General features: G+C 36.0%; 1 long non-coding RNA gene across 1 annotated transcript; it reads right to left on the bottom strand.

Moving 5' to 3' along the window:
- Window positions 1–6,446: 6,446 nt before the first annotated feature.
- Window positions 6,447–8,653, bottom strand: LOC130010787 (uncharacterized). The gene is made up of 3 exons (XR_008786065.1): window positions 7,973–8,653; window positions 7,337–7,487; window positions 6,447–7,017 (listed from the first exon to the last, which is right to left on the bottom strand). It is a non-coding gene; the product is annotated as an uncharacterized LOC130010787 (long non-coding RNA).
- Window positions 8,654–24,958: the final 16,305 nt, after the last annotated feature.

Raw genomic sequence — 24,958 nt, 5'->3', positions numbered from 1 at the left:
AGTTGGTATTGGACTATAACTTCATGTTCCAGAAGTTTCAGAAACGTCAATTCTGCCATAAAACGAAACCCGAGCTCACAAAATGGGAAGAAAATTCGAAAAAAATCGAAAGATAAAGGGCGATAACTCTGAATAAAACTTATATTACTGGAATCGGATTGACTTCAGATTTCCAAAAATGTAAGTCAAATTTGAAAATTTTGAAAAATAACAAAAATTGTCTCGTAAACAACATGTTTTCAATTTTCGAACGATAAAAGTCAGAGACGAATGTTCGAAATTGAAAAATGTGAGATAGCCATTGTCTCAGAAAAGATTCAGGGATTCCAAAAATGTAATTTGCTTGAAAATGGATAAAGAATTGACGAAACTATGGCCAATTTTCAATTTTTAGACAACTTACAAAGTTCGGTCACTTCCGGTATGCGCAGAAATTTCAAAAATATTTCATCAAGTAGCCACCACATGGTTTCCCAATAGAAAATCTAATTTCAGATCGATATCTGTTTTCGATCATGGAGATCTAGGCTCCCGCGGTAAATAATAATAATAACTAGATCTGCATAGCAGATATCAAAGCTTTCATATAAACTTCAAAAGGGGTTATTAGAATCTATGAATCATCAACCACTCTGACGGATGTAGAAAGGAATATATTGTTACTAAATCTGTTGTACTGTTTCTTGTTATGGTAAAGAAAACATGAATACAACTATGAGATTTGTATAGAATTGGCATTAATCAATATATTTATTGTTTAATACTACATGTATATTATAGATACAAAGTGAATTAAATGAACCCAATTACATGTACTTTATATAAGCAATGTTTTTTTATTCATCGTTACTTTGAAATCACATTATTTTCATTGATGATAAAAAGGTTGTATTTGTACCGAATCCAAAAAGTATGTTGTATGACATTGCATTATCTGTACCAATTATTTATTTACAAACCAATATACAATGTTTATTTCTACTCCAATATATTTGTTTCAACCCATGATAGTTTATTCACTCTTCTCACTTAAATACAAGAATAACACACGATTAAATTACTGAAACAAGTAATGCTGGTAGATTATAATTTGATATTGTATACCATTTACTCTCTGTTAGATAAGGCGACGTGGTAATCTGTTAGATAAACAAACATGGAAGTATATGTTAGATAACTACAATTTATGATATATTTTAAACCAAGGAAGTGGCCTTTCTAAAAATAAAAAAAAATAAAGGAAAATATATTTCATACAATTGTTATACTGTTACTGTTATCGTGAAGAAACATGATTGTTTATTTAATGTTGTTTATGACAAACATGTAATCATGTACATTTTTTAAATAAGAACAATTATGCTACATGTATGAATAACTCTCAAAAATTATGTTTTCATCAATCCAAGTATTTTTTTATTTGTATTACTTGATTTATACTGAATAAAGATTACACAAACATACAAAATGGTGTTGGCTGTGTGACTGAATTCCTCGTTGAGAAGTGGTATCGGGTGTCCCATAGAGAAGAAGCAAACCCTCCTTGTGATACACTTGTGAACATTTTAAAAGACCCATTTCGCTGTGTTCCAGAAAAATCCCCATTATAGCTAGTGCATTACATGGTTGTTGTTGGGGGAAAGGTGGGTCTTTTCTATTGGCAATGATTTACTTTTTATAGGCCCACATTGAAATGTGGTCGTATATTGTCGTCGCCCCCCTTTTGCTGTTAATATCCGATTGACTTTAAATTTATACGCAGTGTTTAAGGTCATAAGACGAAGAAGCCTTTGATTTGCTCTGCCCAGGCAACGTTCCTGTGCTCCGATTGCCTTCAAATATGCACAGAATGTACCTTGGGATTCTAGCTATCACATATTAAAAATAGAAGAGTGTTGGATTCCGAGAACGTTCAAAATAAATTCAAAACCCGCCCCCAACAATCAAAGGTTTTTTGCTTAAAAAATTGCCGTATTTTATCGAATTTTTATTGTTCTTGATATCTGAGGATTTTTCTCAATTTAGTATGTGATAAATATCATCGCGGCGCAGCCAACCGCTAGAAATTCCAGAGATTTGGACCACCGGAATGATGCCTCAGCAGTCAAAAAAGGTCAAAATAGGCGATTTCGGTTTCTAGTGTCGATACATCGTTACGGTCATTTTAAAAATTGTCTTTTAAGGATAATGTGTATAGTACCAGTACCTATCACATACGGAAGAGGCGATAAAATCTCTTTGCATTTGCAATTTCAAAATTAATTAAAACCAATATTAAATTCCGAAAATCGTTTTTTTGCTAAAACTTTTTTTTTTTTAATCGGATCAAAATGGGAGTAAGGCACAGAGTCCGGGGTGGTAATGGGCGTATTGTGTCCAAATTTCATGGTTTTCGGACAATCGGTGCCGGTGTCACGGCGAAATTCCACTTTTTTCCCCTCATGGAAGCCGTAAATTGACTTGAAGCCAGGGTCCTTGAAGTTGTACAGCTGCACCCGGTGACCGATATTTATTTAACGGGGAATAAGTGATAATTCATATTATAGCAGTAAATAATTAAAATATTTCATAGGGATTATAATAATATCTATATCTTGTCTGGGTACAGGGTTAAAACCAATATTAAATTCCGAAAATCGTTTTTTTGCTAAAACTCTTTTTTTTAATGGGATCAAAATGGGGGTAAGGCACAGAGTCCGGGGTGGTAATGGACGTATTGTGTCCATATTTCATGGTTTTCGGACAATCGGTGCCGGTGTCACGGCGAAATTCCACTTTTTTCCCCTCATGGAAGCCGTAAATTGACTTAGAAAAAAAACGACGAAAGGCAGGTGACAAGAACAAACGACTTGAACGAATGCAGGTATCACCTTGAAATTTTCAGGGTACCTAGGTACCAACGTGAAAAGTTGCTCGCCGGAATTTAGTACTCATGGTACCTTTGGTTCCAGCGTAGCGCATGCACGAAGTCAAATCCAGCTAAACTCGAAAACAACCTTGTCGGCACGGAAAACATCAAAGGAGAAATTCGAATAAAAAATGATACAATGATTTCACACAACAGGCCAGCTATTCGCCTCTAGATTGACAAGAGTTTCATCGCCCTCCATTCATTATAACCAATGTCATCGTGCCCTAAAGAATCAACAAATCAGCTTGCTTATCTCTGCTTACCCTAGGCAAAAAATGCTCATCTTTGAACTCAATCATGACATTGACCTAGTGAACGCCTACACCAAGTTTGAACATTCTAGCTTAATTAGAAGGAGAGTTCTTGTGTTCCAAAGTCCCGGCCCTTCAAATTGCTTCTATTTTTCATTTTCAATACAAAATGGTGACCATCACGTGACCGAAATCAAAATTCTGATCCGATAGATTTTTAGGTATTCCTTCCAGGATTCCGAAAATATGACGCCCGAGTCTGTAAGTAAAATAGCAAAAAAGCCTTTTTGATTTTTCACGTTTAAAGATGGTGGCACTTCCGGTTCGATCGACAAACTCCATATTTTGTGTACGAATCAGTAATTACTTGTCTAGTATCGAATTTTTTTTTTAGGTCATTCTGACCTATATTTCGACGATTTTTTTGAAAACTTTGATCCTTAATTTCACCAAGGGGAGATAATTTAGAAAATTTCCAAGGACATCATTGAAGTCGCATTGGCAAGATCTACTAACATTCTAAATTTCACGAAAATCGCACAACTATTAAAGAAGTTGTCAAATTGGTAATAACTTCCGGTTCGAAATGACAGCGACGAATTTTCGAAATGCCAAAATCCGAAATTGCAGATTTGAAGTAAATGTTTCAAGATACTCAAAGAAAAAAGAATTAGTAAAATAGGTCAAATAGTCACAAAGTTACAGCATTGTAGGTCAAATGCATTCCTTCGTAAAATTCGGTGATTTCGGATTCGTAAAACGTTTTGAAAATATATTTAATCAACAGCCACCACCCATTTTTGGGGGGATAGGTAAAAGTTTCAGAACGATCCTATGGTTAGATTCTGAGAAATCCGATTTGTGGACAAAACACAAACAAAAAATAACAATAACTAGATCTGCTAAGCAGATATTAAAGCTTTCATATTCACAGTCACTGTCACATGTCATAGAAATAATATGAACAGAAAAAAAAAATCATTATAATGAGTAAAAATTTGGTGAAGTTAATTCGATTTTTCACTGGTAAATAATTAAATAGACAAGTGGCATAACTTGACCCGCATCCCATCAGCTATCCTGAAAAATGCTGGAAAAATTAAACAAGTAAATTGTGTTTAGTACTGGGTTAATTAAGACAGGCATATGCCTTTGCTATACAGGATGACATGAGGGAAATTTAGCTTGGGAGGTGTAGGCCTGCAGCCAAAATTTCTAGCTAGCTTAGAAACACAACTCCGCTACACGGTCTTCCATAAAAGAAAAACTATACATTTTTGGAAAGCTTATGATGCCAGGAAGACAAAATCTGGGAGTTCCAAGCAAAATGTTTGCAATTTATTGATTTAGGGCCAGATGAAATTCGTCAAAATTGTCAAATAAATGCTATTTGTGTACTAACAATTCTGAAGTTGACATAAAATTAAATAGTTGGTAAAACACCTCATGCCTTCATCCTTGGCAATGAACAGTTTATTGGACAGATTTTGATGTAAATAAAAATGCTCAAAACACAAATGTCATGGGTGAATAAAGAATTGTGGAAATCCATTAACGGTAAAAAAGAATTATCTCCCTTTCTGTCAAATGCCTGTAATTGATAGACTATCAGGTCTTGTATGAATCATAAGACCAGGTGTGGGCAAACAAGCCCAATAATTATTTTGTTTGTTGGATCTCAAGGGCCTGTTAGGGTTGGTTGTTGGATGTTTGCTCAGAAATTATCGCTTGTATGGAACATGCTAGAGCCGATTTGTAGCATATTCTAGCCAGGGGATATGTTTGACAGTAGTTGAGTGATATGCTTTTGAAATAATGGAGATCAGTAGCACTTTATAAGCATTGAACCACATGATTTTTTTCCACTAAGATAAACATTCTAAACCCACATACATGTTCCCTTTCAATTAGCCACTACAGTATTTTTACAACTGTACATGTAGCTGTGAACTACTATTTCGGATATGATTAATGGTCAAATTACAAACATACATGTAGATATAATTTAAACAAGCGAACAGTGAGGCTGATGTCCCCCGCCGAAATAGGAAAATAATTAGAGGACACATATAAATTTATCACAAATTATCTTTTACAAAGTATTGAACAATCAAACAGTTCAACCAATCAAATTGCTTATCTCTGCTTACCCTAAGCGGAAAATGCTCATCTTCGAACTCCATCAAGGCATTGACCTAATCAACACATACACCAAGTTTGAACATTCTAGCTCAATTAGGAAGAGAGTTATCGTGCCCCAAAGTATCAACCAATCAAATTGCTTATCTCTGCTTACCCTAAGCGGAAAATGCTCATCTTCGAACTCCATCAAGGCATTGACCTAATAAACACATACACCAAGTTTGATCATTCTAGCTCAATTAAAAGTTATCGTGTCCCAAAGCATCAACCAATCAAATTGCTTATCTCTGCTTACCCTAAGCGGAAAATGCTCATCGTCGAACTCCATCAAGGCATTGACCTAATCAACACATACACCAAGTTTGAACATTCTAGCCCAATTAGGAAGAGAGTTATCGTGTCCCAAAGCATCAACCAATCAAATTGCTTATCTCTGCTTACCCTAAGCGGAAAATGCTCATCTTCGAACTCCATCAAGGCATTGACCTAATCAACACATACACCAAGTTTGAACATTCTAGCTCAATTAGGAAGAGAGTTATCGTGCCCCAAAGTATCAACCAATCAAATTGCTTATCTCTGCTTACCCTAAGCGGAAAATGCTCATCTTCGAACTCCATCAAGGCATTGACCTAATAAACACATACACCAAGTTTGAACATTCTAGCTCAATTAAAAATTATCGTGTCCCAAAGCATCAACCAATCAAATTGCTTATCTCTGCTTACCCTAAGCGGAAAATGCTCATCGTCGAACTCCATCAAGGCATTGACCTAATCAACACATACACCAAGTTTGAACATTCTAGCCAAATTAGGAAGAGAGTTATCGTGTCCCAAAGCATCAACCAATCAAATTGCTTATCTCTGCTTACCCTAAGCGGAAAATGCTCATCTTCGAACTCCATCAAGGCATTGACCTAATAAACACATACACCAAGTTTGAACATTCTAGCTCAATTAGGAAGAGAGTTATTGTGTCCCAAAAAGTGTGACGGACAGACAGACGGACGGACAGACAGACGGACGAACCCATTTTAATAGTCCCCTGCTTTCTTCGAAAGGCGGGGGACAAAAAAATAATTGTGTATCTGGGCTGGAATGAAGGGAAAGGTTAGAAAACAGGATGAACAGTTGTGAAATTATTTATTAAAGTGAAACAATCATTGAAAATCAAAATTAAACAGTTACTCTGCACATCAAATGTCATCAAAGTTAATCTTCATTATCATCATCACTGTCACTAAATGTATTAACATCAAATTCGGTCTCTTTAACAGTTTTTTTTTCATTTTCACATTGACTACACATGCACAGGTCTGTACAAGAAAGGGGGGTTGGGATGGCCTAGAGTGCCGCGCTTCGACCTCTAGCTGGTCGGTCACCTCTGGCTTGTGGCTGTGGCTTTGATCCCAGGTGTGAGCGTATGTGGCATGGAGATAGAGGCGTCTTCTCAACCTCGTGGGTTTCCTCCGGGCACTCCGGTTTCCTCTCACTGCTAAAGACCCATACGTGCAAGCGAATTATTGAAATAAAATTGAAACCGTATGTTAGTCCCAAAATGACCTAGTTTGTGTTGAGTGGACGTTAAACCCCATTTCTCTCTCTCTGTACAAGACAACTTTGCTGGCCATTTATGATTCTTTCTCTTATGACATCTTCACAGAATATATTGTATGTGGTTTAATATTCGACGGAGGGCTAGTCATCTTTGCTGAAAAATATAAATAAACATATACATGTACACAATTAAAACAAAATTCTGGAGCTTGGTTTACTCTCATTAATTTCGTACAACAGAGGAAAAAGACACTTACACAGGGGTTAACATCTTATTTTCATGCAGAAACCAGCTAATGAAGACAGGAAGGCATTAGCAGTACAAGGAGAGATAGAGAGGAGAATTGCGGTTTAACGTCCACTGGACAAAAACATAGTAATTTCAGGACTCACCCATGGTTCAGTTTTATTTGAATAATACCAGTGGCAAGAAGGCGGAGAATACAAATAAAAAAAACATCACAAATATTTACCTTTCTGATAACTGTCTAAGAAATTCAGTACATGTATATTGCCTATAACATTTTTGGTGATATCTGACCTCAATGGCCACACAATCTTGCCCTCTGATATGCCTTAAAATATCTTCATCCTCTTTCAATTCAGCAGCTTTCAACAGTTGGCCTACAAACAAATTTGCAAACAAATTATACACCATATAGCGTTGAATGTTGTTTGTGCTCAAGGGTGGGGGAGGGAATGTCACGTTGAGGCCTACATGTACATGTACCTGGCTGGTCAACTGGCTGGCATGCGGTTTAGTTCAGATCCTTTGTGTGAGCGGAAATGGTCTAGAGACAGATCGTCTTAGCAAGGCACCTACAAGTGGGCCAAGAAAATAAAAAACAAGTTAACTTCTCTATGTTTCATCCCTTGTGCAAGCAAATGTGCAACACTTTAACCAATGACTGTGCCAAATCAACAAATGGGGTAAAGGGCTTTACTGGCTAGCTTCATAACAATTTTACAGTGATTGCAGTAGCACTTCTGATTCCATTTACAACAAAAACAACAACACAATAATTAAAAACTGTAGGATGAATATATTTAATATTTATTAGTAATAATTATAAATTTAGTAAGTAACATAATATTAACATTAGGCCTACCTGAGCCTGTTTGGGTCTGAGTCTGTGTTAATACATCCTTCTTCCTATTTTCTCCAACAGTGACAAATCTGTCACGTTTTTTACATATAATACACACAACAGGCAGCACCGATTTACTCTTTCTTTTTGCTTCAGGAGCGTAATTTGTTTGGAGAGCTAGGTCCCAGATCGTCTACACTCCCGCTATTCCCTGGTTGGATTGTAGCCGGGGATTTTAATTTTTCTTTATCTATACGATTACGGGCAGACCCAATTCGGAATTTGTCTGTAAAAGGCCTGTAGCATGTTGGGTGAAATCCAGTATCTTTTGGCGCGTCGATAAATTCCTTGTTTGATTATATCACCCGAAGTCGCCTGTTCAGCTATCCATTTCGCTCGCCCATCAAGTTTTAGCCATTCATGGGCACATTCACGGAATTTATCCCAGCGAGATTTTGTAAATAATTGTTCTCGTTCCTTTCTAAATCCTTGGTAATGAATAATACAGCGTAAATTTGATGAAATATCAGTCGATTCACGTTCTTTCATGGGCGCAGCCATTACACATGTGTGTTGTTGTTTACAACTTTCAAGGTCGGGTCAGCAGTTCACAATACGAGCTCCTGATTGGCCCATGGTGACCAATCACCAGTTATTTCCCTACGCTTTATAACAGCGCGAGTCAAATAAATCCCGGACGAATAAATTTATATCACCCTGAATGGATTTGAAATAAAGAATTATAAAATGTATTTATAAATATACTATGCTTTATTTGAACCTTATGCCTACTACTATTCTTACCTGACTCTATCCAATTTATTTTAATTATATCTTTCATTCTATTTAAGTTATTTTTTTTTTGCCACCATTCCCCCCCACTCCACTGTTCCTTGTCTCAGACGAAATAATCCCAGATTAGCTGTAAGACCAGATACTCTTTTTAAGCTTTCATATTACATATGAAAGCTTATTGTTTCTGTTAAGATTATTATTGTTATTTTTTTTTTGTGTTTTGTCCACAAATCGGATTTCTCAGAATCTAACCATAGGATCGTTCTGAAACTTTTACCTATCCCCCCAAAAATGGGTGGTGGCTGTTGATTAAATATATTTTCAAAACGTTTTACGAATCCGAAATCACCGAATTTTACGAAGGAATGCATTTGACCTACAATGCTGTAACTCTGTGACTATTTGACCTATTTTACTAATTCTTTTTTCTTTGAGTATCTTGAAACATTTACTTCAAATCTGCAATTTCGGATTTTTACATTTCGAAAATTCGTCGCTGTCATTTCGAACCGGAAGTTATTACCAATTTGACAACTTCTTTAATAGTTGTGCGATTTTCGTGAAATTTAGAATGTTAGTAGATCTTGCCAATGCGACTTCAATGATGTCCTTGGAAATTTTCTAAATTATCTCCCCTTGGTGAAATTAAGGATCAAAGTTTTCAAAAAAATCGTCGAAATATAGGTCAGAATGACCTAAAAAAAAAATTCGATACTAGACAAGTAATTACTGATTCGTACACAAAATATGGAGTTTGTCGATCGAACCGGAAGTGCCACCATCTTTAAACGTGAAAAATCAAAAAGGCTTTTTTGCTATTTTACTTACAGACTCGGGCGTCATATTTTCGGAATCCTGGAAGGAATGCCTAAAAATCTATCGGATCAGAATTTTGATTTCGGTCACGTGATGGTCACCATTTTGAATTGAAAATGAAAAATAGAAGCAATTTGAAGGGCCGGGACTTTGGAACACAAGAACTCTCCTTCTAATTAAGCTAGAATGTTCAAACTTGGTGTAGGCGTTCACTAGGTCAATGTCATGATTGAGTTCAAAGATGAGCATTTTTTGCCTAGGGTAAGCAGAGATAAGCAAGCTGATTTGTTGATTCTTTAGGGCACGATGACATTGGTTATAATGAATGGAGGGCGATGAAACTCTTGTCAATCGAGAGGCTAATAGCTGGCCTGTTGTGTGAAATCATTGTATCATTTTTTATTCGAATTTCTCCTTTGATGTTTTCCGTGCCGACAAGGTTGTTTTCGAGTTTAGCTGGATTTGACTTCGCGCATGCGCTACGCTGGAACCAAAGGTACCATGAGTACTAAATTCCGGCGAGCAACTTTTCACGTTGGTACCTAGGTACCCTGAAAATTTCAAGGTGATACCTGCATTCGTTCAAGTCGTTTGTTCTTGTCACCTGCCTTTCGTCGTTTTTTTTCTAAGTCAATTTACGGCTTCCATGAGGGGAAAAAAGTGGAATTTCGCCGTGACACCGGCACCGATTGTCCGAAAACCATGAAATTTGGACACAATACGTCCATTACCACCCCGGACTCTGTGCCTTACCCCCATTTTGATCCCATTAAAAAAAAAGAGTTTTAGCAAAAAAACGATTTTCGGAATTTAATATTGGTTTTAACCCTGTACCCAGACAAGATATAGATATTATTATAATCCCTATGAAATATTTTAATTATTTACTGCTATAATATGAATTATCACTTATTCCCCGTTAAATAAATATCGGTCACCGGGTGCAGCTGTACAACTTCAAGGACCCTGGCTTCAAGTCAATTTACGGCTTCCATGAGGGGGAAAAAAGTGGAATTTCGCCGTGACACCGGCACCGATTGTCCGAAAACCATGAAATTTGGACACAATACGCCCATTACCACCCCGGACTCTGTGCCTTACTCCCATTTTGATCCGATTAAAAAAAAAAATGTTTTAGCAAAAAAACGATTTTCGGAATTTAATATTGGTTTTAATTAATTTTGAAATTGCAAATGCAAAGAGATTTTATCGCCTCTTCCGTATGTGATAGGTACTGGTACTATACACATTATCCTTAAAAGACAATTTTTTAAAATGACCGTAACGATGTATCGACACTAAAAACCGAAATCGCCTATTTTGACCTTTTTTGACTGCTGAGGCATCATTCCGGTGGTCCAAATCTCTGGAATTTCTAGCGGTTGGCTGCGCCGCGATGATATTTATCACATACTAAATTGAGAAAAATCCTCAGATATCAAGAACAATAAAAATTCGATAAAATACGGCAATTTTTTAAGCAAAAAACCTTTGATTGTTGGGGGCAGGTTTTGAATTTATTTTGAACGTTCTCGGAATCCAACACTCTTCTATTTTTAATATGTGATAGCTAGAATCCCAAGGTACATTCTGTGCATATTTGAAGGCAATCGGAGCACAGGAACGTTGCCTGGGCAGAGCAAATCAAAGGCTTCTTCGTCTTATGACCTTAAACACTGCGTATAAATTTAAAGTCAATCGGATATTAACAGCAAAAGGGGGGCGACGACAATATACGACCACATTTCAATGTGGGCCTATAAAAAGTAAATCATTGCCAATAGAAAAGACCCACCTTTCCCCCAACAACAACCATGTAATGCACTAGCTATAATGGGGATTTTTCTGGAACACAGCGAAATGGGTCTTTTAAAATGTTCACAAGTGTATCACAAGGAGGGTTTGCTTCTTCTCTATGGGACACCCGATACCACTTCTCAACGAGGAATTCAGTCACACAGCCAACACCATTTTGTATGTTTGTGTAATCTTTATTCAGTATAAATCAAGTAATACAAATAAAAAAAATACTTGGATTGATGAAAACATAATTTTTGAGAGTTATTCATACATGTAGCATAATTGTTCTTATTTAAAAAATGTACATGATTACATGTTTGTCATAAACAACATTAAATAAACAATCATGTTTCTTCACGATAACAGTAACAGTATAACAATTGTATGAAATATATTTTCCTTTATTTTTTTTTATTTTTAGAAAGGCCACTTCCTTGGTTTAAAATATATCATAAATTGTAGTTATCTAACATATACTTCCATGTATGTTTATCTAACAGATTACCACGTCGCCTTATCTAACAGAGAGTAAATGGTATACAATATCAAATTATAATCTACCAGCATTACTTGTTTCAGTAATTTAATCGTGTGTTATTCTTGTATTTAAGTGAGAAGAGTGAATAAACTATCATGGGTTGAAACAAATATATTGGAGTAGAAATAAACATTGTATATTGGTTTGCAAATAAATAATTGGTACAGATAATGCAATGTCATACAACATACTTTTTGGATTCGGTACAAATACAACCTTTTTATCATCAATGAAAATAATGTGATTTCAAAGTAACGATGAATAAAAAAACATTGCTTATATAAAGTACATGTAATTGGGTTCATTTAATTCACTTTGTATCTATAATATACATGTAGTATTAAACAATAAATATATTGATTAATGCCAATTCTATACAAATCTCATAGTTGTATTCATGTTTTCTTTACCATAACAAGAAACAGTACAACAGATTTAGTAACAATATATTCCTTTCTACATCCGTCAGAGTGGTTGATGATTCATAGATTCTAATAACCCCTTTTGAAGTTTATATGAAAGCTTTGATATCTGCTATGCAGATCTAGTTTTCTTTCTTTCTTTTCAGGTCAATGACAGCTGATTCATTGTTTAGTTTTTTATATGATATATTTAATATCAATAATATATGTATATGCATGCTTTATTTTACTTTACACGACCTCTAAAAATGCCCCAAATCGTAAAAATACGACTTTTTGGATTTCGATCTCCTTTTTTCGGCTACCCCGGACATTTTCAAAAAATGATACAATGATTTCACACAACAGGCCAGCTATTAGCCTCTCGATTGACAAGAGTTTCATCGCCCTCCATTCATTATAACCAATGTGATCGTGCCCTAAAGAATCAACAAATCAGCTTGCTTATCTCTGCTTACCCTAGGCAAAAAATGCTCATCTTTGAACTCAATCATGACATTGACCTAGTGAACGCCTACACCAAGTTTGAACATTCTAGCTTAATTAGAAGGAGAGTTCTTGTGTTCCAAAGTCCCGGCCCTTCAAATTGCTTCTATTTTTCATTTTCAATTCAAAATGGTGACCATCACGTGACCGAAATCAAAATTCTGATCCGATAGATTTTTAGGCATTCCTTCCAGGATTCCGAAAATATGACGCCCGAGTCTGTAAGTAAAATAGCAAAAAAGCCTTTTTGATTTTTCACGTTTAAAGATGGTGGCACTTCCGGTTCGATCGACAAACTCCATATTTTGTGTACGAATCAGTAATTACTTGTCTAGTATCGAATTTTTTTTTAGGTCATTCTGACCTATATTTCGACGATTTTTTTGAAAACTTTGATCCTTAATTTCACCAAGGGGAGATAATTTAGAAAATTTCCAAGGACATCATTGAAGTCGCATTGGCAAGATCTACTAACATTCTAAATTTCACGAAAATCGCACAACTATTAAAGAAGTTGTCAAATTGGTAATAACTTCCGGTTCGAAATGACAGCGACGAATTTTCGAAATGTAAAAATCCGAAATTGCAGATTTGAAGTAAATGTTTCAAGATACTCAAAGAAAAAAGAATTAGTAAAATAGGTCAAATAGTCACAGAGTTACAGCATTGTAGGTCAAATGCATTCCTTCGTAAAATTCGGTGATTTCGGATTCGTAAAACGTTTTGAAAATATATTTAATCAACAGCCACCACCCATTTTTGGGGGGATAGGTAAAAGTTTCAGAACGATCCTATGGTTAGATTCTGAGAAATCCGATTTGTGGACAAAACACAAAAAAAAAAATAACAATAATAATCTTAACAGAAACAATAAGCTTTCATATGTAATATGAAAGCTTAACTAGATCTGCATAGCAGATATCAAAGCTTTCATATAAACTTCAAAAGGGGTTATTAGAATCTATGAATCAACAACCACTCTGACGGAAGATATTCTCTGGGCTAAAAAATCTTTTTTCTCTCAGCTACGAGAGATACGTAGAATTAAACCGGCCCAGAGCCGACCGTGTTGATACGAAGCCGCTTATTTGACATTGACACATAACTGAAGGTGAATAGGCCTACCCGTCCAGTTAATACAATGGGCAATCTCACATCGGTCCACTAAAGAGAGGCACATGCTAGTCGCCCCCTACTTCCCCAAGACATTTAGTCCAAACCTTGACTCTCATACATATAAACCATTTGGTACTACATGTACATGTATTTCGTACTTATATCATATTAAACCCCTCGGCCGCCATGTTGAATCACACAGTATTTAACGTTCTATATCCTAACATCTTTATGAAATCAACGACAAATCTAAACTTGGGCACTCCAACCATTTTTATTTTTACATCATTCAGTTTTTTTTAAATAAGTAATTCTATCACAAATTATAGTGAAGACTGGACCACTAAACTAGTTACCCATCAGTTTTTCTTTGTGTTAATGCGTTCTACATTTTCAAAGCAATGATTCTTATAATGTGCGAGCCGCCATGACACCGGCGGATATTATAACTTCGATAGGCGAGAAACTTCAGGTAGCAGTTGGGTTTCATCAAATCATATAATTATGCGGTACGGCTTCACCTTTATTTCAATGGGAATTGGTTTATTATATGTGCAGTGCAGTTTTAGGTCAGTTTATGTGTAAATTAAGGGAGCTATACATAGGCCAGTAACCTTTTTGTAGTCATTTGACTAAAAAAAACTTGCGGAAAGGAACTCCGTAGGACAAGCCACTACTGTGGCAGGAGTAAGGCGGAAGACATCAGTAGTGGAACCATTTCTAAGTTAATCCCGAAGTGCGTTGCTATTGTAAGAATATATAAAATCGGGTTTCCGTTCCGCTTTTTTTTTGCTGTAGTTTGAGTAATGAGTTAGAGCGTATATTTTGTAGTCAAAAAATCATTGCAAATAGAAGACCTCATCCCCACCACCACCAACCTGTAATACACTAGCTAGCTTGTGTATTTCCATATTCCATTTCCGAGAGATAGATAGAGAACACGCGAAATATAAAGTGATTTTTCCTACAATCAGGGACCATAATTCATGAAGTTACGATTCGATATGCGCAAATATCGAAAGGAACCATATCTTTGGGTTATAAACATGCATGTCAAGTTTCATCAAAATCTTTCACTGTGAAAAACCGGGGCTAAGTCATCTGAAATCAAACAAATTTTACAATGTAGGTAGTGAAAACAAAATGTTATGTTAAGCGTTGTTCGAGGGTGGGGTGGGTGCATAAAATTCCATCAAAATCTTTCACTGTGAAAAACCGGGGCTAAGTCATCTGAAATCAAACAAATTTTACAATGTAGGTAGTGAAAACAAAATGTTATGTTAAGCGTTGTTCGAGGGTGGGGTGGGTGCATAAAATTCCATCAAAATCTTTCACTGTGAAAAACCGGGGCTAAGTCATCTGAAATCAAACAAATTTTACAATGTAGGTAGTGAAAACAAAATGTTATGTTAAGCGTTGTTCGAGGGTGGGGTGGGTGCATAAAATTCCAAATGCAAAAGGTTATTTTTCGTGCACGCCAATATGCACACAGGATTTCGATTTTTCGTCCTACCTAAAAAAACTGCACGCAAAGTTAGTTGTCGGGCCTTCGGTCAAGAACCACAGACAAAGGGAGAGAACGGGGACCTCTGTTTTGCATACCATCCAAGCGACTAGGCACTAATCCTTGTACCATGGACGAGGGGACGGGCGTTTTTCGTCCCATCGAAACGACTAGACACAGATCCTTGCTAGGCCTTCCATACTTCACCACTGCCAACGGGGAACCACTTTGACCTCGGGTTTTCGTACCATCCAAACGACTAGACACTAATCCTTGCAAGGCCTTCCGTTCTGCCGCAAATGAGCAACGCTGGCCTCGTTTTGTCGTAACATACAAACGACTAGACAATGTTTCATAATTTAGTCATGTTCGCGTGGGTGGGTTGGCAGCAGAATTGATATGTACATGATAGTGACACGAGGAGGGGGGGGGGAGCGGGGTGTACACAAATCACACAAATCAGAGCTTTGTAATACACGCATATACTTGATATACTAAATACACAAATGGCTGAATTTCGAGACATTTCTGGCACTCTTTTATCACATATATATCAATAAAATATGCCTCAGACCCATTGTTTATTTTTAAATTTGAATTAGACTCGTAACAAAATATATTTTCTGGCAACAAATAGCATATAAATAAAACTAGATTTACTTTCTGATTATTTTTTTTAAATGAAATCATTCCTGGGCTTTTATTGACATTTCAGAAAATGTAGAGTTGGTCCCATGCACTTGAGGCCAAGGTCCTTGAAGTTGTACAGCTGCACCCGGTGACCGATATTTATTTAACGGGGAATAAGTGATAATTCATATTATAACAGTAAATAATTAAAATATCCCATAGGGATTATAATAATATGTATATCATGTAGATGTGCATGTAGGTTAAAATTGTGACCTCTGTAAATAGGCCCGTTCCTTGCATTTAGTTTTAGAGTTAGGAGTGCTAAAATTGAGAGAGCGAAATGGGGTTGATCGACCACTCGACACAAACTAGGTCATTTCGGGACTAACGTATGGTTCAATTTTATTTCAATAATTCGCTTGCGCGTAGGGGTCTAGCAGTGGGGGGAAACCGGGTGATCCTGAAAAAATACACAGGTTGGACGGGCGACCTACTCCTTGTCACGTACGGAAAGATACCCCAGCAGTCAAAATAGGTCAAAATAGGCGATTTCGGTTTCTAGTGTCGATGCATCGTTACGGTCAGTTTAAAAAATTATCTTTTAAGGATAATGTGTATAGTACCAATACCTATCACATACGGAAGAGGCGATAAAATCTCTTTGCATTTCCAATTTCAAAATTAATTAAAACCAATATTAAATTCCGAAAATCGTTTTTTTGCTAAAACTCTTTTCTTTTTAATGTGATCAAAATGGGGGTAAAGCACAGAGTCAGGGGTGGTAATGGGCGTATTGTGTCCTAATTTCATGGTTTTCGGACAATCGGTGCCAGTGTCACGGCGAAATTCCACTTTTTTCCCCTCATGGAAGCCGTAAATTGACGCAAGGAGTAGGGTCGCCTGTCCAACCTTGTGGGTTTTCTCCGGGTCCTCCGGTTTCCTCCCACTGCTAAAGACCCCTACGCGCAAGCGAATTATTGAAATAAAATTAAACCATATGTTGGTCCCGAAATGACCTAGTTTGTGTCGAGTGGACGTTAAACCCCATTTCTCTCTCTCTCTCTCTCCGTAAATTGACTTGAGGCCAGTGTCCTTTAAGTTGTACAGCGGCACCAGGTGACCGATATTTATTTAACGGGGAATAAGTGATAATTCATATTATAGCAGTAAATAATTAAAATATTTCATAGGGATTATAATAATATATCATGTCTGGGTATTACAGGGTTAAAACCAATATTAAATTCCGAAAATCGTTTTTTTGCTAAAACTCTTTTTTTTTAATGGGATCAAAATGGGGGTAAAGCATAGAGTCCGGGGTGGTAATGGGCGTATTGTGTCCAAATTTCATGGTTTTCGGACAATCGGTGCCGGTGTCACGGCGAAATTCCACTTTTTTCCCCTCATGGAAGCCGTAAATTGACTTAGAAAAAAAAAACGACGAAAGGCAGGTGACAAGAACAAACGACTTGAACGAATGCAGGTATCACCTTGAAATTTTCAGGGTGCCTAGGTACCAACGTGAAAAGTTGCTCGCCGGAATTTAGTACCCATGGTACCGTTGGTTCCTGTGTAGCGCATGCGCGAAATCAAAACCAGCTAAACTCGAAAACAACCTTGTCGGCACGGAAAACATCAAAGGAGAAATTCGAATTTTTGAAATATTCAAATACCAAACATTCGACCATGATCCAGGCTATCCTCAAATGTATTAATTTCGGTAATAGGAGACAGATTCTCTAAGCCACGACCAATTGTGTATGTTTTCAAGCCCATAAATGTGGATTTTTCACTAATTTTCATTTTCATTTCAAAATGGCGTCCATCAGTTGACCTAAATCAAAATTCTAAACCGATAGATTTTTAGGCTTTCCTTCAAGCATTCAGAAAATGTAACTCTTATGTCTTTAAGTAAAATATTGCAAAAGCCGTATGGACTTTTCACATTTTGAGATGGTGGCACTTCCGGTTTGCTCGACAAACTCCATATTTTGTGTACTCATCAGTACTGTCTTAGCTAGTACAGAAAAAAAATTTCAAGGCAATCTGACCTATATTTCGTCGATTTTTTTGAAAACTTTGATCCTTAATTTCACCAAGGGGAGATAATTTAGAAAATTTCCAAGGACATCATTGAAGTCGCATTGGCAAGATCTACTAACATTCTAAATTTCACGAAAATCGCACAACTATTAAAGAAGTTGTCAAATTGGTAATAACTTCCGGTTCGAAATGACAGCGACGAATTTTCGAAATGCCAAAATCCGAAATTGCAGATTTGAAGTAAATGTTTCAAGATACTCAAAGAAAAAAGAATTAGTAAAATAGGTCAAATAGTCACAGAGTTACAGCATTGTAGGTCAAATGCATTCCTTCGTAAAATTCGGTGATTTCGGATTCGTAAAACGTTTTGAAAATATATTTAATCAACAGCCACCACCCATTTTTGGGGGGATAGGTAAAAGTTTCAGAACGATCCTATGGTTAGATTCTGAGAAATCCGATTTGTGGACAAAACACAAAAAAAAAATAACAATAATAATCTTAACAGAAACAATAAGCTTTCATATGTAATATGAAAGCTTAACTAGATCTGCATAGCAGATATCAAAGCTTTCATATAAACTTCAAAAGGGGTTATTAGAATCTATGAATCATCAACCACTCTGACGGATGTAGAAAGGAATATATTGTTACTAAATCTGTTGTACTGTTTCTTGTTATGGTAAAGAAAACATGAATACAACTATGAGATTTGTATAGAATTGGCATTAATCAATATATTTATTGTTTAATACTACATGTATATTATAGATACAAAGTGAATTAAATGAACCCAATTACATGTACTTTATATAAGCAATGTTTTTTTATTCATCGTTACTTTGAAATCACATTATTTTCATTGATGATAAAAAGGTTGTATTTGTACCGAATCCAAAAAGTATGTTGTATGACATTGCATTATCTGTACCAATTATTTATTTGCAAACCAATATACAATGTTTATTTCTACTCCAATATATTTGTTTCAACCCATGATAGTTTATTCACTCTTCTCACTTAAATACAAGAATAACACACGATTAAATTACTGAAACAAGTAATGCTGGTAGATTATAATTTGATATTGTATACCATTTACTCTCTGTTAGATAAGGCGACGTGGTAATCTGTTAGCTAAACATACATGGAAGTATATGTTAGATAACTACAATTTATGATATATTTTAAACCAAGGAAGTGGCCTTTCTAAAAATAAAAAAAAACTAGATCTGCATAGCAGATATGAAAGCTTTCATATTAACTGCAAAGGGGGTTATTAGAATCTATTGAAACAATAAGTATAAATGTCATCAGGTATCTGAAAAATTACATTTACCTTATGAACACAATGGGAAAAATACAAAACAAAAATTGTCGACTTGTGGCTACCATCCAAGGCATATTTAGAAAACCGTATATTATATACCTAGTACGCAGGACAGGAATTAGTTGTGCTTCAATGTAAACCGGCCAGTTTCTTCCCTTTAGTTTTAGAGTTAGGTGTGATTTTCAAAGGATTCAATCGGAAATCGCTGAAAATCAATTGGCTTCTTCATCTCATGACCTTAAACACTGTATAAATTTAAAGTCAATCGGATATTGAATTTAGCCTCTAGAGCGTCCACAAGATTTTTTAAAGTGATCAAGGGCAATAACTCTGACGGTAATTATCGGAAATGGTAGTAAATATCAGATATCGCTGAACATCAATACTGTAGGCATCTTCGTGTCACGACCTTAAACACTGCGCATAAATTTAAAGTCAATCGGATATTAACTTTGGCCTCTAGAGCGTCCACAAGATATTTTGAAGTGATCCGGGGCCACAACTCTGGCAGTAAATATCAGATATCGCCTACTTCGTCTCATGACCTTAACCTCTGTGTATAAATTTAAAGTCAATCGGACATTAACTTTGGCCTCTAGAGCATCCACAAGATTTTTTTTAAGTGATGAAGGGCCTTAACTCTGACAGTAGTTATCGGAAATCGCTGAAAATCAATTGGCTTCTTCATCTCATGACCTTAAACACTGTGTATAAATTTAAAGTCAATCGGATATTGAATTTAGCCTCTAGACACTGTGTATAAATTTAAAGTAATCGGATATTAACTTTAGCCGTCCGGACGGCGGCGACGACAATATACGACCACATTTCAATGTAGGCGTATAAAAATTAACCGATGGCATATAATATTTAATGTATGATAAAGTCAAAATAGTCGATTTCGGTTTTTGGTGTTGCGTTCATTTTAAAAAAATGTCTTTTACGGATAATGTGTATAGTACTAATAGCAATCACATACGGAAGAGGCGATAAGATCCCTTTGCATTTGGAATTTCAAAATTAATTAAAACCAAATTTAAATTCCGAAAATCGGTTGTTTATTTTTTGCTGAAACTCCTTTTTTTTAATCTGATCAAAATGGGAGTAAGTCACAGAGTGGTTAATGGCGCATTGTGTCCGAATTTCATGGTTTTGGGACAATCGGTGCCGGTGTCGTGGCGAAATTCCAATTTTTTCGCCCTTACAGAAGCCGTAAATGGCGGAAAAAAAGAACGGCAGTAACCGTGTCAAGAACAAACGACCTGAACGAATGCAGGTATCGCCTTGAAGTTTTCAGTGCACCTAGGTACCAACGTGAAAAGTTTCTCGTCGGAATTTGGTAGTCAACGTACCTTTGGTTCCAGCGTGGCGCATGCGCGAAGTAAAAAGAAATTACGGTCGACTTTGGGATTTCGGAGTGGTTTGGTAGGTGACGGTGGATCAGGGACTCAGATTGATCTAACATGGCGATCATAACAATATGATAATCACATTGAAGAATGAGCAAATTTTCGCGACCGGGTTGATTTGCTCTACTCAGGCAACGTTCCTGTGCTCCGATTGCCTTCAAATTTGCACAGAATGTACCTTGGGATTCTAGCTATCACATATTAAAAATAGAGTGTTGGATTCCGAGAACGTTCAAAATAAATTCAAAACCCACCCCCAACAATCAAAGGTTTTTTGCTTAAAAAATTGCCGTATTTTATCGAATTTTTATTGTTCTTGATATCTGAGGATTTTCTCAATTTAATATGTGATAAATATCATCGCGGCGCAGCCAACCGCTAGAAATTCCAGAGATTTGGACCATCGGAAGGATGCCTCAGCAGTCAAAAAAGGTCAAAATAGGCGATTTCGGTTTCTAGTGTCGATACATCGTTACGGTCCTTTTAAAAAATTGTCTTTTAAGGATAATGTGTATAGTACCAATACCTATCACATACGGAAGAGGCGATAAAATCTCTTTGCATTTGCAATTTCAAAATTAATTAAAACCAATATTAAATTCCGAAAATCGGTTTTTTGCTAAAACTCTTTTTTTTTTAAATCGGATCAAAATGGGAGTAAGGCACAGAGTCCGGGGTCGTAATGGGCGTATTGTGTCCAAATTTCATGGTTTTCGGACAATCGGTGCCGGTGTCACGGCGTTATTCGACTTTTTCCCCCCATGGAAGCCGTAAATTGACTTGAGGCCAGGGTCCTTGAAGTTGTACAGCTGCACCGGGTGACCGATATTTATTTAACGGGGAATAAGTGATAATTCATATTATAGCAGTAAATAATTAAAATATTTCATAGGGATTATAATAATATGTATATCATGTAGGTGTGCATATCTGATATGCTGCGTATTACAGGCTTAAAACCAATATTAAATTCCGAAAATCGTTTTTTAGCTAAAACTCTTTTTTTTTAATCGGATCAAAATAGGAGTAAGGCACGGAGTCCGGGGTGGTAATGGGCGTATTGTGTCCAAATTTCATGGTTTTCGGACAATCGGTGCCGGTGTCACAGCGAAATTCCACTTTTTTCCCCTCATGGAAGCCGTAAATTGACGAAAGGCAGGTGACAAGAACAAACGACTTGAACGAATGCAGGTATCACCTTGAAATTTTCAGGGTACCTAGGTACCACCGTGAAAAGTTGCTCGCCGGAATTTAGTACTCATGGTACCTTTGGTTCCAGCGTAGCGCATGCGCGAAGTCAAATCCAGCTAAACTCGAAAACAACCTTGTCGGCACGGAAAACATCAAAGGAGAAATTCGAATTTTTGAAATATTCAAATACCAAACGTTCGACCATGATCCAGGCTATCCTGAAATATATTAATTTCGGTAATAGGAGACATATTCTCTAGGTCACGACCAATTGTATATGTTTTCAAGCCCATAAATGTGGATTTTTCACTAATTGTCATTTTCAATTCAAAATGGCGTCCATCATTTGCCGGAAATCAAAATTGTGTTCTCTACCGTTTTTCGGCTTTCCTTCAAGGATTCGGAAAATATAATTGCCTTGTCTGTAAGTAAAATATCAAAAAAGCCTTATGTAATTTTCACATTTCAAGATGGTGGCATTTACGGTTTGAGCTACAAACTCATTTTTTTGTGTACGAATCAGTAGTGTCGTAGCTAGTAAAGAAAAAAAAAAATCAAGGCAATCTGACCTATATTTCGTCGATTTTTTTGAAAACTTTGATCCTTAATTTCATCAAGGGGAGATAATTTAGAAAATTTCTAATAATATTTATGAAGTCGCATTGATAAGATCTACTTACATTCTAAATTTCATGAAAATCGTGCAACTATTAAAAAAGTTGTCAAATTATCTCAACTTCCGGTTCAAAATCACAGCGACGAATTTTCGAAATTCGAAAAGTCGAAATTGCAGATTTTAAGTAAATGTTTCAAGGCACCCCTCAAAAAAAGAATTAGTAAAATAGGTCAAATAGTTACAAAGTTACAGTAATGTAGGTCAAATGAATTTGTTCGTAAAATTCGGTGATTTCGGATTCGAAAAACGATTTGGAAATATATTTAATCAACATTCGCACACCATTTTTTTTTGGGGGGGGGGGGTAGGTCAAAGTTTCAGATTGATCCTATGGTTAGATTCTGAGAAATCCGATTTGTAGAGATGACACAAAAAAAAAAAAAATAATAATAGGAATAATAACAAAGTCTAACACTGTAAGTACCAAATAGTCATACGAGATATGTGCATCTCATCAAATTCAGCTTATACCATACCCACAATAATGTTACGGAGTCAGTGAGTTCAAGTTAGACAATACGCTGACCTTCCACTGACCATGCTTATAATATAAAATCTGTCAATGACAGCTGATTCATTGTTTAGTTTTTTATATGATATATTTAATATCAATAATATATGTATATGCATGCTTTATTTTACTTTACACGACCTCTAAAAATGCCCCAAATCGTAAAAATACGACTTTTGGGATTTCGATCTCCTTTTTTCGGCTACCCCGGACATTTTCAAAAAATGATACAATGATTTCACACAACAGGCCAGCTATTAGCCTCTCGATTGACAGGCCAGCTATTAGCCTCTCGATTGACAAGAGTTTCATCGCCCTCCATTCATTATAACCAATGTCATCGTGCCCTAAAGAATCAACAAATCAGCTTGCTTATCTCTGCTTACCCTAGGCTCATCTTTGAACTCAATCATGACATTGACCTAGTGAACGCCTACACCAAGTTTGAACATTCTAGCTTAATTAGAAGGAGAGTTCTTGTGTTCCAAAGTCCCGGCCCTTCAAATTGCTTCTATTTTTCATTTTCAATTCAAAATGGTGACCATCACGTGACCGAAATCAAAATTCTGATCCGATAGATTTTTAGGCATTCCTTCCAGGATTCCGAAAATATGACGCCCGAGTCTGTAAGTTAAATAGCAAAAAAGCCTTTTTGATTTTTCACGTTTAAAGATGGTGGCACTTCCGGTTCGATCGACAAACTCCATATTTTGTGTACGAATCAGTAATTACTTGTCTAGTATCGAATTTTTTTTTTAGGTCATTCTGACCTATATTTCGACGATTTTTTTGAAAACTTTGATCCTTAATTTCACCAAGGGGAGATAATTTAGAAAATTTCCAAGGACATCATTGAAGTCGCATTGGCAAGATCTACTAACATTCTAAATTTCACGAAAATCGCACAACTATTAAAGAAGTTGTCAAATTGGTAATAACTTCCGGTTCGAAATGACAGCGACGAATTTTCGAAATGCCAAAATCCGAAATTGCAGATTTGAAGTAAATGTTTCAAGATACTCAAAGAAAAAAGAATTAGTAAAATAGGTCAAATAGTCACAAAGTTACAGCATTGTAGGTCAAATGCATTCCTTCGTAAAATTCGGTGATTTCGGATTCGTAAAACGTTTTGAAAATATATTTAATCAACAGCCACCACCCATTTTTGGGGGGATAGGTAAAAGTTTCAGAACGATCCTATGGTTAGATTCTGAGAAATCCGATTTGTGGACAAAACACAAAAAAAAAAATAACAACTAGATCTGCATAGCAGATATCAAAGCTTTCATATAAACTTCAAAAGGGGTTATTAGAATCTATGAATCATCAACCACTCTGACGGATGTAGAAAGGAATATATTGTTACTAAATCTGTTGTACTGTTTCTTGTTATGGTAAAGAAAACATGAATACAACTATGAGATTTGTATAGAATTGGCATTAATCAATATATTTATTGTTTAATACTACATGTATATTATAGATACAAAGTGAATTAAATGAACCCAATTACATGTACGTTATATAAGCAATGTTTTTTTATTCATCGTTACTTTGAAATCACATTATTTTCATTGATGATAAAAAGGTTGTATTTGTACCGAATCCAAAAAGTATGTTGTATGACATTGCATTATCTGTACCAATTATTTATTTGCAAACCAATATACAATGTTTATTTCTACTCCAATATATTTGTTTCAACCCATGATAGTTTATTCACTCTTCTCACTTAAA

This window comes from Patella vulgata, chromosome 2, assembly GCF_932274485.2.
Source record: "Patella vulgata chromosome 2, xgPatVulg1.2, whole genome shotgun sequence".
In the NCBI taxonomy this organism is placed as follows: Eukaryota; Metazoa; Mollusca; class Gastropoda; family Patellidae; genus Patella; species Patella vulgata.
This window is presented reverse-complemented; position numbering and strand designations above follow the sequence as displayed.